Source organism: Carcharodon carcharias, chromosome 12 (genome assembly GCF_017639515.1).
Source record: "Carcharodon carcharias isolate sCarCar2 chromosome 12, sCarCar2.pri, whole genome shotgun sequence".
Taxonomy (NCBI): domain Eukaryota; kingdom Metazoa; phylum Chordata; class Chondrichthyes; order Lamniformes; family Lamnidae; genus Carcharodon; species Carcharodon carcharias.
Genome location: NC_054478.1, coordinates 95346728 through 95361699, shown reverse-complemented (window position 1 = coordinate 95361699; position 14972 = coordinate 95346728). Strand labels below are relative to the sequence as shown.

General features: G+C 46.0%; 1 non-coding gene across 1 annotated transcript; it reads right to left on the bottom strand.

Annotated features, from left to right (window-relative positions):
* Nucleotides 1–14518: 14518 nt before the first annotated feature.
* Nucleotides 14519–14677, bottom strand: LOC121285374. Its single transcript, XR_005944659.1, has one exon. It is a non-coding gene; the product is annotated as a U1 spliceosomal RNA (small nuclear RNA).
* Between the last annotated feature and the right edge of the window lie 295 nt (nucleotides 14678–14972).

Below are 14972 nucleotides of genomic sequence, written 5' to 3'. Positions count from 1 at the left end.
ATTGGGAAGAGAAGGTTGAGAGGAGATTTGATGGAGGTATTCAAAAGCATGAAAGGCCTGGACAGAGTTAGTAAAAGAGGGCACAGATTTAACGTAATTGGCAAGAAGCAATGTTGACATTGGGGAAATTTTTTTTCACACAGCGAGTAGTTAGGATCTGGAATGCATTGACTGGGAGTATGGTGGAGGCAGTATTGATCAAGACCTTCAAGAGGGAATTGGGTTGTTATCTGAAAAAGAAGAATGTGCAGGGCTATGGTGGGGCACGGGGGTTTGGGCTGTGGGGGGTGGCGGGGGGGAGGGGGTGCGGTGTGTTGGGGGGCAGTGGTGGGAGGGGGAAGGGGGAGCAGTATTAGGTGAATTGCTTTTATGAAGAGCCAGCACAGCCACAAAAGACTGAATGGACTCCACCTATGATGTAACCATTCTGTCGTTTATTTAGTTATGAAAGGTGATGGCCAATTAAACAACTAATGAGAGGAGGAGGCTCCATTAACATCCCCATCCTCAGTAATGGCAGAGTGCAAAAAACAAGGCTGCATCCATCTCCAGACAAAGTCCAAAGTTCCTTCAGATTGGAAAGTATCAAATATAATGTCTCTATTCAGTATGGGAGGCAGAAAACAGGAAACTATCGGCCAGTTAGCTTGACATCTGCCATGGGGAAGGTGATATAATCAAGCATTAGCTGGGCACTTAGAGAAACTCAAGGTAATCAGGAAGAGTCAGCATGGTTTTCTGAAAAGGAAATCATTTTTAACCAATTTATTGGAGTTCTTTGAAGGAGTAACATGCGCTGTAGATAAAGGAGAGCCTATAGATGTGCTGTACTTGGATTTTGTGAAGGCATTTGATAATGTGCCACATCAAAGCTTATTGCAGAAAATAAAAGCCCATGGTATAGGGGGTAACATATTAGCATGGATAGAAGTTTGGCTGGTTGGCAGAAAACAGAGAGTACGTACGATTGGGTCTTTTTCTGACAGGCAGGATGTGTCGAGTGGAGTCCCACAGGGATCTGTGCTGGGGCCTCAACTTTTTACAATTTCATCATGGCTGATCTGTTTGTGTTTCAAATTGATGAAGAGAGTGAAGACCAGGTAGCTAAATTTGCAGATGACACAAGATAGATAGGAAAGTGTATTGTGAAGAGGACAGCAGGAGATTGCAGACAGATATAGATCAGTTTACTGGGTGGGCAAAAATCTGGCAGATGGACTATAGTGTGGGAAAATGTGAAGTTGTTCACCTTACCAAGAAATATAAAAAAACAGAGTATTAGCGTAAATGGAGAATGGCTGCAGAATTCCGAGCTACAGAGGGATCTAGGTCTTCTCGTATATGAGTCACAAAAAGCTCGTATACAGGTACAGCAAGTAATTAAGAAGGCTAATGGAATGTTATCCTTTATTATGAGAGGAATAAAAGGGAGGATGTTATGTTCCACTTATACAAAGCATTGGTGAGATCACATCTTGAATGCTGTGTGCAGTTTTGGTCTCCTTATTTAAGGAAGGATGTAAATGTGTTGGATGCTGTTCAGCGGAGGTTTACTAGATTGATACCTGGAATGAGCAGGTTGTCTTATGGGGAAAGGTTGGACAGACTGGGCTTGTTTCCACTGGAATTTAGAAGAATGAGGTGTGACTTGACTGAAGTATATAAGATCCTGAAGGCTCACAGAGATGGATAGGTTCTTGATTGGTAAGGGGATCAAAGGTTATGGGGAGAAGGCGGGAGAATGGGGTTGAGAAACTTATCATGATTGAATGTCGGAGCAGACTCGAAGGGCCGAATGGCCTAATTTCTGCTCCTATGTCTTATGGTTTTATGATGTTTAATCTTATGGGTGAGTCCAGAACTAGGGGGAACTGTTATAAAATTAGGGGTTGCCCTTCTAGGACAAAGATGAGGATAATTTTTTCTCTTAGAGGACTGTGCGATTTTGGAACTCTCTGCCTCAGAAGGTGGTGGAGGTGGGGTCATTGAATATTTTAAAGGCAGAGGTAGATAGATTACTGTTAGGCAAGAGAATCAGAGGTTATCACAGGTAGCTGGGAATGTGGAATTTGAAACACAAACAGATCAGCCATGATCTTAGTGAATGGTGGAGCAGGCCCAAAGCGCCGAATGGCCTACTCCTGCTTCTATTTCATATGTTCGTATTTTCAAAGGGGATGACCCATCACAGCTTCCACCTGAATTCACCAGCATCACAGATGCCAGTCTTCAGCCAACTCGATTCACTCCACATGACATCAAGAAATGGCTGATCTCACTGGATACAGCAAAGGCTCTGTATCCAAGGCTCCTTCGACAGCCAAGGCTCCTTCGACAGCACCTTCCAAACCCTCGACCACTACCATCTGGAAGGACAAGGGCAGCAGATAGATGGGAACACCACCACCTGGAAGTACCCTCCAAGTCACTCACCATCCTGACTTGGAAACATATTGCCGTTCCTTCACTGTCACTGGGTCAAAACCCTGGAACTTCCTTCCTAACAGCACTCTGGGTGTACATGGACTGCAGTGGTTCAAGAAGGCAGCTCACCACCACCTTCTCAAGGGCAACTAGGGATGGGCAATAAATGCTGGCCCAACCAGTGAATGCAGATTTCCTGTGTTTTCCAATTATTGCTTTAGACTGTCAAAGGCTATTCGTAGAGTATTTATTTCCATCTGACCACCATTTGAATAAAAAAAAGACTATGGGCCCTGACAACATCCCACCATAGTGTTTCCAGGCTAGCCGCGGTCCTAGCCAAGCTGTTCCAGTACAGTTACTTGGTAATGTGGAAAATTGCCCAGTATGTTTTGTCCCCAAAAAGCAGGACAAATCTGGTCAATGACCAGCCTATCAATCTCTCAAGCATCAGCAAAGGGATGAAAGGGGTCATTGACAGTCCTATCAAGCAATAATTACTGAGTCATAACCTGCTCACTGATGTTCAGTTTGGGTTCTGCCAGCATCAATTCATTGCAACCTTGCTCCAAACATGGTCCAAAGACACTTGACAGAGTGTGATATCAAGGAGGCCTTGTAAAATTGAATTCAATGAGATTCAGAGGAAACTCTCCTCTGGTCGGAGTCGTATCTAACACAAAGGAAGATGGTTGTGGTTGTTTGAGGCTAATCATCTCAGTCCCTGGACATCGCTGTAGAAATTCATCAGGATAGTGTCCTAGGCCCAACCATCTTCAGTTGCTTCATCAATTACCTTCCCTCCATCATAAGATCAGAAGTGGGGATGTTTTTTGATGCTTGCACAATGTTCAGTCCCATAGGCAACTCCTCAGACAATGAAGCAGTCCATTCCCGCATGCAAGCAAGAAATAGACAACATTCAGGGTTGAGCTGATAAATGACAAATGGACATTCGTGCCTCACAAGTGTCAGACAATAACCAGCTCCAAGAGAAAATCTAACCAGCTTCCCTTGACATTCAATGGCATTATCACCAACTTCACCATTGTCCAGAACAGTCAGAGGCTGGGTATTCTGCAGCAAGTAATTCACTTCCTGGCTTCCCAAAACATCTCCTCTAACATCTACAAGGCACAAGTGAGGTGTATGATGGAAAACTCTCCACTAGCCTAGATAAAGCGAATCTCAAAAAACACACAAGAAGCTCGGCCATCCAGGATGAAGCAACTAGCTTGATTAACACCCCAGCCACCAACTTAAACATTCACTCCCACCACTAGCAGTGCACATTATGCACACCATCCACAAGATGCACCCACCAAAATCCCTTCGACAGTACCTTCCAAATCTGTGGCCTCCTAGAAGGACATGGGCAGAGGACATATCAGAATACTTGCAAGTTTCCCCCTCTCACCATCCTAACTTGAAAATGTCATCATTTTTTCATCATCACTGGATCAAAATCCTAGAACGCTCTCTAAAAGAGCACCATGGATGTACCTACAAGAGATAGACTGCAACAGCTCAAGGAGGTGGCTTACTGCCACTTTCTCAAGGGCAAATAGGGATTGGCAATAACATTAGCCTTATCATTGCTGCCCGCATTCTATGAATGAAAAAAAATTACAACTACACTTTCAAAACCACAAATGTCTAACCTTTGGTCCTCCACTCAACACAACATTTCTGCAGCTACTGATTTGTTCATCCACACCCTCACATGTACCCTTAATACCATAGTTCCGCTAGAACTCTCTCTCACCCTGGCCATCCCTTTTGATATGGCCCTCATCTCTGCTCCCTTAAATCCAAGGATGTAGACTTGAACTAATATAGCAGACAACTGCTTTAGCCATTCGCCTCCAGATCTGGCTGATCCAAGTAAAGCACCCATACCAATAATTCAAACCAGCTGCAAACTAGTTTCATACAATTATAGATTTTATTGTCAGAGCAGCTCATTAGCTTATGTTTAAAGCTTGTTGAATTCTCATTTGAGCACTTGAGAGCCTTAATGAACAAACGCTTTAAGTGTCAATGAACATTGTTAAATGTTCTCTTCTGATCACCAAGGTGGGAGTCTGGTGGACTTTGCATCAGCTCATCATGGATAAGACTTGATTAAGTTTCAAATCTGAGCCTCTCTCTGTACCACTCTCCAAGTGTTGGAAGAAGTTGGAAGAAGAATGATGGAAGGGTGAAATTGCAGAGGACAAGAAAAATCATTGAAACAAAAAAAGCAAATTTATTTTAGATTTTTTGCAATTACATTGAAGTTGGAACTTGCGACACTGACAAAGCTCATTAAAATATTAGTATTGTTTGTAATTGTCGGATGCAGGTATGGAGCCACACTATTGGAGAATCAATGCAAATCATATTAGAAATGTGAATCATTGTAAGAAAATTATCACAAAGTTGTGGATTTCCAAAGCGTAATAAGTTGCCTTTTTAAGGAATACTAATATATAATGGAAGTAATTTGGACTTTGTGCAGTATTGTAAATGACTGAGTTGACAGCTCATTTTACATCCCTGAGTTCAATGGAAATAAAATTTGTGAAATATAACACAGGCTGTCAACCCACTATTGCCTAATTCACACTATTTTACAAAGTCATAGGACAGAATTTTCACCTCCACGGGTCAGCACGCACCCGACCCACTCGAGCGTGAAATAACATGCGTTGATGTCGGGCAAATGTCCCGATGCCAACGCACACTCGCGTGATATTTCAGTCGGCGAGCGCGCACGGGAGACAGAGCCGTGCCCGCCATTAATTAAGAGGCCAGTTAAGGCCCTTGACACCCCAATTGTTGGCAATTTAACATTCCCCGTGCCATTTTTTGGCCATCGCATGGGCAAAATGGGCAGGCCACAATTTGCAAAAGCTCATCTACGGGCTATTTAAGAAAGGTCTGCAGCATTGTCAATGTGAGTTGTGAGGTGTTTTGGAGATTGTGTGCTGCTAGTTGCTTATTTGAACTTACAGCTTCATCCCCATTCAGAGCTTCATTCTGAGCATTTCTAGTCTTCATTTCAGGACTCATTGTTGTGTTCCAGGTCCCCGGAGGATTCAGACTGTGTGGGCCCATCCAGGTATCAGACACCCTTCCGTTGCCCTGGTAATGGGGATTGTGGTCTCTGCTGGAGGTGCCTCCTCTGAGGAGGAAGAGAGGGGCAGAAGGGAGAGGAGGCCAGGTGTCCCAATGCAGCTTCCAGGGGAGGGACCTGTGGGAGGAGAGGTGCAGGCACAAGGGGCACAGGGACAGCAGGAAGACCAAGGTGGAAGGGTCCACAGAAGATGCCACTATCCTGCTGCCAGAGTTTACAGGCAGCGATGCAGCTACCTCAATATGTCTGAGATGCAATGCCAAAGGAGGCTCCACCTCTCCAGGGAGACTGTGACCTCCATCTGTCAGACGATTGGGCCTGACATCAGCACCGACTGTATGGGTGGACATCCTCATGTCATGGGCTCTGAAGGTCACAGTGGCCCTGAACTTCTATGCCTCCGGCTCTTTCCAGGGTTCAGTGGGGGATCTGTGTGGAGTCTCCCAATCAGCTTGTAAACTCTGGCAGCAGGATAGTGGCATCTTCTGTGGACCCTTCCGCCTTGGACTTCCTGCTGACCTACCCTGCAGCTACATTACGACTGAAGCATACTCAGGCCAATAACATGAAATCAAATAGCATTTAATGTTGGAACTCACAGATTCTTGAATGGAAGAATATCCGGTGTTGGTAGTCACTCCATTAAAAAACGAAAAGCAAAATGGAGGAACAAAATATCACCCGTGACCAGCCCCTCTTGTGCTTAAGGTGCTTTAAACTTATGTTTATGGATGCTACATCTTGGTGCTCCCCCCTCGCTGGCACCAGCATTAGAGACAGCCTGCTCATCTGCTGTCTTGTTGGCCTTGATGACCTATTAGTTGTCCTCTGGCTACTGGAGCCTGTGCTGGCCCCGCCTGGGAGGGAGTGGCCAGTGCCATGGCTGGCATTTTCCCAGTCGCCGCAGCCTCATCAGATGCCGTGGAGGAGGAGCTGCTATCATCATCCAGAGCGCCCTGAGAGGAACCCGAAGGGACGACAGGCAGCTCGTGCACCAATGTCAGGTTGATCGGGACCTCCCTACTCACCATTGATGGACGGGCACCTTGCTAGGATACTGGTGCCCCATCCATCACACAGGCTCACAGTGACCAGCTGAAGTCATTGCCTGTTTGAGGGCTTGCAGGTCCGAGCACAACCCCAGGGATGCCTGATTCTGTTCCTGGAGCAGCCTCTCCATGAGAATTGCCACTTTCTCCATGCAGGAGGCAGTGTGCTCGGCAATGAGGGTCAACACAGTGGTCATGTTCCACAGAGACTCCTCCAAAATGAAGACCATGGCATGTATACCCTCATGGATCTCTGCCAGATCCCCCCGCACACCCCGCTGGATGGCCAGCATCTGCTGCCGAATGGACGTCTCCAGAGGCCCACCATCAGCCTTCAACTGAACATCATCCTAGTCCTCCAACTGCCGGCACCCTGGGCACTCAGCCTCCACCTGCACCTCAAGTTAGTGTGAAGTGCCCTCACCAATGTGCACCGAGATACTAGATGGCAACCTAATGCCCATCGAGGTGCAGGTACTTGCGTTAGTGCCTGCTTGAGAGAGTGGGTGTGACGTAGGTATGTGAGGAGCATGGTGGTCCTCCGGGGTCCGGAGAGCGAACACCTGCGGGTGAACCTAAAAGGGAGAAGAAGGATGTCATCAGTTTAAGTTATCACATTGTCACTGTGCATGCCAGGCACCCTGGTGAGACAATGGTGCTCTGTATCATAGTGCTCTAGTCTTTCAATTATCAATGGGGACTCCAAGTTCGAGGCTCATATCAATGGAGGGAGTACAGAAGCCGAAATTCTCACCTCAGTGCACTGCACTCTTACTGTCGTCTGACACCCAAACCTCACAGTGGCTGGTTGACCGAGGCGCATGGTGCCTCTCAAATTCCACAGCCTCTTGCTCATAGTGGAAGAGGATGAGGAGGTCTGGGGGTCTCCTGCCAGTCAACAACCTCTCAATACTGTTATGGGTGTCTTATCCTGAAAGGATAGGGGAACATTGATTTGTCCACACTGTATCTGCAGTGCATTGCAGCCTGGCCAACCCCAGCTGAGGAACACCTCACAGGGCACATCTGAGTCGTGGCCCTAGAGTCGCAAGGCAGCCAGGGCTCACCACCTTGGCCACTTCCAGCATCATTGACAGGTGGCACTGAGACTGTAGTACCCCTGAGCTCCACGGGGGGATGACCAGCCCTTAACACTTCGACACGCTGATCCATGCCAACATGGTACTCACCCTGCCTGAGCACAGCAGGTCATTGAAGCGCTTCCAACACTGCAGGTGTGCTGCACCACTTTGTGGCTGCTCACCCAGGCTGCCACCTCCTCCCATGCCTTCTTGGTGAGGTGCACTGGCCTCCTCCTCCTGTCTCTGGGGACAATGTTCTCCTTCTGGCAGCCACCTCCTCCAGGAGGGCAGCGAGACACTCACTGGAGAACCGCCGGGCCGACTGCCCCACCAACCTCACCTCCCGCATGGGTTCTCCTTCCTGGGTCACAGCCATGTCGCTTTGGAAACTCCTACGCAGGCAGTCTCCCTGCGCCGCTTTTGAATCAGCAGCCGGGTTTCCATTGGACCCGGCAGACAACAGGCACCCGCCCCCACCCGCCCCTTCTCGGAGGTTCTCCAGCTGGGCAGGCCTTGGCCTTCTGGCATCGACTGCGGGTTCCTGACTGCCACCACCTGCCCCGCTGAGCCCGCCCACCAAGGTCAAAATTCTGCCCATAGTTACCCCAAATACTCCATGAAGTACAATTTTTCTTGATTTCTTTACGATAGAAAACAAACTCAGTCGGCTGTCATTGATATTCAGCACATTCAAAACCAATTTTCAGAATCGTGCTTCTTTTCATAAGCTCTTTGTTTTAAAAGTGGAGAAGCTGCCAGGTGTCTTAATTCTATTCGCACACCAAAAAATGAAAATATCAGACAAAGCTATGGTTGTCAAGCTATGGAAGGTAAGCATTTTTATCCTGAATTAGCTCAATAAACTATTGTCTGATTAAAGGGGAAGATGATACACATGGATTAAAAACATGGGGCAGAATCTTCTGGCTGACGTCAGTGCGCGGCATCGCGTGTTTAGGTTGGCGGCTATGTTATGCAGTAGGACACCCGCTAGCCATTAATTAAAGGCCTTGTTAAGGCCAATAACTCACCAATTAATCAGGATTTTGAGGGGCCCGTGCGAATTTCAGCTCAGTGCACGGGCCCAACGGGTAAGTGATTTTTTAACAAACCTCATCCAGTGGTGGGATGAGGTTTGATTTCGGAATTATAAAATTGTAATAAAGTTTTTATTTATTTCGTTAACATGTCCCATCTCGTGTGACATTTTCACATGAGTGGGACATGTTAATGATTTTTAAATTTTTCTATTTTTCATGTTTCACTGCCTTTCAGCGATCTTCCTGAGGCAGCACTTTGCCTCAGGGAGATGTGTGCTCTTTCGTGCGCATGCGGGAAAGAGCGGGCTCTGACAGTTGGGGAATCCCTCCCCCCCAACCCCGCACAGAAAGCGCATACCACTTCCCAGCGGGCAGCCCTCTGGGCAGACCTTAATTGGCCCGCCCACTTAAAATGGTGGCGGGACCTGTTTCGGCAGCAGCAATCAGCTGCCCACCCGCCGCCGAGTCGGTCGGGCCCGCCCGCCCATCAAGGGCAAAATTCTGCCCATAATCTTGATTTTCTATCAACAAATGAACAATTTGACTTCTTCCTTGCCACCAGACCACAAGAGCAAGGGTTGGTAGTATTAAGAACTTGACTTTTCCTTTTTGATGGCTGACCTATCACTGGTGAGCTCAAGTCCAGTCTGAAGCTGATCTTATCTTCATCACAGTAGCTGGAATTACACGTAATGGGCCTAAGCATGAATCTGAGCTTGCTTGTACTCAGTTGCAACAAGAAGCCAAAAGGTTGTTTATTTGAAGGGAATTTTTTTTTATAAAAGCAGCATTTTAAAAATTCCATCTTGTATCTTGGGCATACAACTCATTGATATCCATCAAGAATAACTGGAAAAAAAATCATGTTAGACGTGAACAGACAATATGGCGAGAAGGCCAAAGATCGGATTTATGCCCTTGTGTAACCAGTTTGGGATCATCTGCTCCACCCATCAATGGTGGGCCACATTACTTGTCGCCACACATCAGGAAACTAATTTCAATACTTTAGCATCTCATTATAAGCTCTGTTTGCCAGAATCATCGCCCAACCCCACTCACCCTCCACACAATTCGGGCACATCAGCACGATCGTACGCTGACGTGTTTCACAAGTGTACATGAGTGATGTGCACCCGGTGAGCAGCATTTCACTCAGGACTTCGAGGTTTGTTTGCCTACCTTGCTTTGGGCAGCACTAGCGGTCACCAGCACCAGGCTTCGCAGGCAGCACCACATCACTTTTAGGGGGGGCTCATGGGTAGGTCTCTACCTACCAGACATGCCGTAAGTGAGGGTGGCTTTTCAACGGCTGCAGGGCAAGGTCTTGCTTGGGGAAGGAGGAGAAGTGGTCTCAGGCAAGGGAAGAGTCTGCAGGATGAGGGCTGTACTGGGGAAGGAGGGTACCCCAGGATGTGTGCATGGGGGTGCATGTTGATCTGTGCAAGTGGCCTCAAGATGGTAAGCACTGAGGGGGCAGTCTCCAGAGGAGATGAGGCCAGATGGACAGTGAGAGTTTGTGTGTGAGAGTGAGCGGTGATGTCCCTGGAGCTGGCAGTGAGTGAGATGCCCGTGAAGATGTGATAGGCCTGTGAGTGTGTGAGATTAAAGTAATGAGTTGGTTGCCCTACCTTGGTGGTCTGGGTGAGACATTCATCCATTTCCTGCACTGGATGGCTGACCTCTTGTGTGCAGCATAGGCACTGACCACCTCTGCTACTGGGTCCCAAGTCAGAGTGGTGAGACTAATGGGCCTCCTGTGGCCAAAGTGGGGGTAGAGGACATCATGGCGGGTCTCCACAGCATCCAGAAGGCGACCCAGGGATGGGTCACTGAATCAGGGAGCAGCACTCTTCTTGGCTTTTTGGGCCATGTCTTCCCCAGAGCAGTCCTGGGCTACAAACATTGAGAAGTGTGTGTGCAGCTACACCCAGCATGATGAAGCGCAAGGTAATGGTATGAAGGGAGATTTAGAGGCCACCTGCATGTTTCCTGTGGTTGCATAATTAATGAAGTGGGATTAGGACAATATGGCATGAAAAACTGCCATTGCGGCTGGCAGGTAATGTCATTTTTCACACCTGTTACCGCACTTAGTGCAAATCTGGGATGATTCCATCCAATATGTAACATCCACAAGGCTGACTTTTGTGTATTTTAGCTCCTATGGTGGGACTACAAATTATCAACCTATTACAGTTATCAATATGCAAACTCAAGGCCTAACAATTGACTCAAAAGATTCAAATCTTTTTCTCTACAAAGGCAACACAGTTGTGTTAACAGAGACTTCAACTCATACATCTATATGCCAAACTCAAGCCACAAAAAATGTTCATGTAACCAGGTCATGGATTATGCTACAGTCAGGTGAGTAGGGGTAGAATAGCTCCTCTCTTTTCCACTCCTCGTTTGACTGCAGCCATTTTTCTTAATTAAGTAATACGCTTGCCAAATCAGTGGGTATTTCACTGCTTCAGTGCTGTGACTGTGAAGGCCACACACACAAAGGTTTTCTTGTCAGTTTTTAAAAATAAAGTAGGACAGTATTTATTGTCCTTAGCAACCAATCTAAATAACAATAATAAAAATGCTCCAACTCACACACACACCGACATTGAAGAGTTCACATAATCGCAAGTGAATTACAAAGTGAGAGGACAAATTAAGCAGTTTTTAAAAGCCCAAGAAGGTCAGTTCCATACAGAATTGATAGATTGATGTCTTGAGTGGTTTCAGACTGAACAGAAGGGTCTTTCCAAATTCTGCAAAGGGACAATTTAAAGTTGTTGTTCGACGGTTTCTATTTGGTCTCCTGAAGTCAGCAGTTGCTGGGTTGGTTTTTAGATGTTGCTCATGATGTGTAGCTGGTCAAACAACAGGCAGGGCTTAAACCTGCAGGTTGAATGGAGAGAGAGAGAGAGAAAGAGGCAGAGAGAGAGATATACCATCTACTCAGGGACCTGCTTCTCTTCAGCTCTGAAGAAGGGTCATACAGACTCGAAACGTTAACTCTGTTTCTCTCTCCACAGATGCTACTAGACCTGCTGAGTTTTTCTGGCATTTTCTGTTTTTGTTTCAGATTTCCAGCACCCACAGTATTTTGCTTTTATCCTGCTCCTTGCGTTCTACCCTTTTTTTGGTCCTCGGGCCTGGAGAAGAGCAGTTCCTTAAATACAAAGAGGGTCATCTGGCTCATCACATGATCCCCTCTCACCAACGGACCTGTCACCTAAACATAGCTAGACGAGCTACTTTCTCAGCCGGGGTTCATTGTGATTGCATCTAATGGCTTATTCTGCACCTAGCTGAATACACAGGTGATTGTCGGTATATTTTGTGAATGGGTCTGGAGGTGGGGGTCATTTACATTTCTCTACGGTGATTGTCTCTGAGGGGTTCTTTGAGACAGCCTGACTCCATTTTAATGGCTTTGGAATTTGTTACATCAGTTATACAAATGATTGGCCATCTTAGAAGCTGCTGTTTTAAGTCACTGGAATGGTGTTGTGCAGTCTTTTATAACCCAGCCAGTGATTTCAGCCCAACAAATAAATAGTAATTTTTGACATAAAGCATGGCTTTATAACAATAGGTTGCTGTTATCATGATTGATGTTGTTAATTACAAAGGATTTAGGGATTGCTTCCACACGTTATATTTTGCTTGTATGAAAGTATTCACAATAAATAAGGATTCCCCAAATTCTTCATTCTTTTTTCAATTTCCGATGCCTTATATTCTGCATATCTGTACACTAAAGGAATTTTCAGCTATTTCCACTCTGAGGTCAAACACGCAAACTTCATACTAATGGCTATCACAGATGCTGGTACAATAATATTTCACCCCACCCCCATTCGTTTATTTTTGTTTACGGAATTAAAAGGCCATTGTGTCAAATCCCTCAGGTCAAAATATACAGTCCTGTAGCCTAGTAAATCTGGTAAACACTATATCAAAATGGTGTGTTAAAGATTGGAGAACATATGTTTCACTGAGATTTCAAAAGAGCATTTTGCTGTATTTCCCACTGGGTTTGTTGCCATGTACACTACTGGTACTGACCAGATGCCAAGCTACCACTATTATTTACATCAGATTCACCCTTCATTTGTAACTGTAGCCGGTTCTCCTGAATTGTCTTCAAAAACAGGATCTTTCCACAATAGTGCAGGCAGTTCATTCCAGTACTGATTTTCCATGCTGATTTTAATCTCAGTGTTTGAATTATGCCTACTATCATTTGAGGTTCAGTGTCTGTGGTAGTAAAGGTTTACCTGAATAAGGGAGAAATTTTAATATTTAGTGTTTTCTCAAAATCTTTTTTATTCCAATCAGAACAGCTTCCTGGAATATCATAGATGTGGACTGACACTTGATAGTTACAGAAGGTGTTTCAGGTAGGCAGTGTCATCAGGCCCCTGCACTCTTTAAAATGTGCCACAAGCTTTAATATCCTGGTGCAAAAGACAATACAGGGCAACTTTCAGAGGATGGCAATTCACAATTTGGAAGAAATAAAAACTGAAAGTATTGGAAAAATTCAACCAGGCTGGGAGCCTCTGTGAAGAGAAACAGAGTTAACGTTTCAAGTCCAATATGGCTCTTCTTAGGAAGTATTTTGGAAGAATGACTGGTGTTCTTCCACTTTGTATTGACTTCTATTAACATGAAAATGGCTTTAAAATAAAAAAAAATCTATTTTTTTTTTGCTTAAAATATCATAGATGATATGCCAGTAAATCATTTGCATGTAATTCCTATCCTGAGTGTCAAGAAAAGACAGCTCAGGCTTGATTGTGATGCCACCCAAAATTGAATTGTTAGCAACACAGAGGGTGGAATTTTCCCATCCCGCCCATGGCAGGTTACCTTACAGGCGGTTCGGAGAATCCAGTGGCAGGCAAGAAGTCGGAAACCCACCAGCGTATAAACATATAAACAGCTGGCAATTCTCCGGATGGCCGGTTTATGACAGGTTGGTCATCCCTCTGACTAGTGGCGCAAATGCCATTTGCATTCAGTGTCATGAATGCTGATTAAAACAGCTGCTCATTGGAATTTTGCCACGCCTTCCAAACTTTTGTCATGCCAGCGGGAAATTATGTCGGCATCAAACCTGTTTGAAAAGGGGCAGCATGCACAAGTCGGGTCTCAGTTTACTGGTGACTTAGGATGAGTGCAACATACATAGCCTATCAGCCATAGCGCTGCGCCGGTCTTGTAGCGATGAATGCCACACAACTGGGGCTGTAGAGTTGGTCTGCCCCTGCTGCATGCCTGCATTGTCCCAAGGAGTACCACAGTGCTGTGGTACCCATGCAGGCCTCCACTTTGAGAAATAATTCAACCGGGGGTTAGCAGTGAGGCAAGGTTGGGGTTGATGAATGCAAGGTGGGTAACAGAGACGGAAGGCTGTGGAATGGCAGTTGGGGGAAGGGCGAACAAGAAGGGGGCCTTTCTGGGGCTCCGGAGTGAGTAGGAGTCTGCTTAGAAAGAAAGGAGGAAGGCCTCCTTGTGATGAAAGCCACTGAAAGCCAATGGCTTTATTAACACTATTAAAGGGCTACTCAGAACTCATGGCTTCAGATCACAGTCGCTGCATCGCAAGAGTAACACACAGGAATGTAGAATTTGGGAATGCAGGCAATAATGAAGGAGATACAGCTGTATCATATATGGCATTCCATGAGGAAAGGCCTGTTCACCAGATTTGACATTCCTCACAGGCCAAAGAGCCTGCACTCATTGACCATGAGCAACTGACTAGTCATTAATATGCCACTTCAAAGATTTTTTTTATCAGGGAGAGCGCGAACACAGTCCCCCATTGCCACAAATTTTGCAAATCCCCGCATTTGGGGACATCACAGGCATTAGCACACTCAAAGTGCTATGGGTTAGCCTCATCCTGGGAGAACCACCTTCTTGATCATGGTCTCTCCCCTGCCAGAGAGCTAGATTGGGTCACTCATCTCATATCTGTGATGCCATCTTGGTCACCTCGATGTATGTGCTAGTGTCTCAGGGACAAGGTGGCATCAGCCACCATGCAAGTAGGACAGGGGAAAATATGGACCTTTACAGTCTCCAAATGTATCATCATCTGATCTTCACTTTCGTGCCCCTTGAATCATTAATGTCTTCAATGTTTCCTTTCAGAGTGAAGGAAAAGGCACATATGGATCCAGGGCTCAATGCGGCTTTTGTCAGGGTCCTAATGCAATGGAGGAGGTGAAGGAGGGAGAGGCGACTC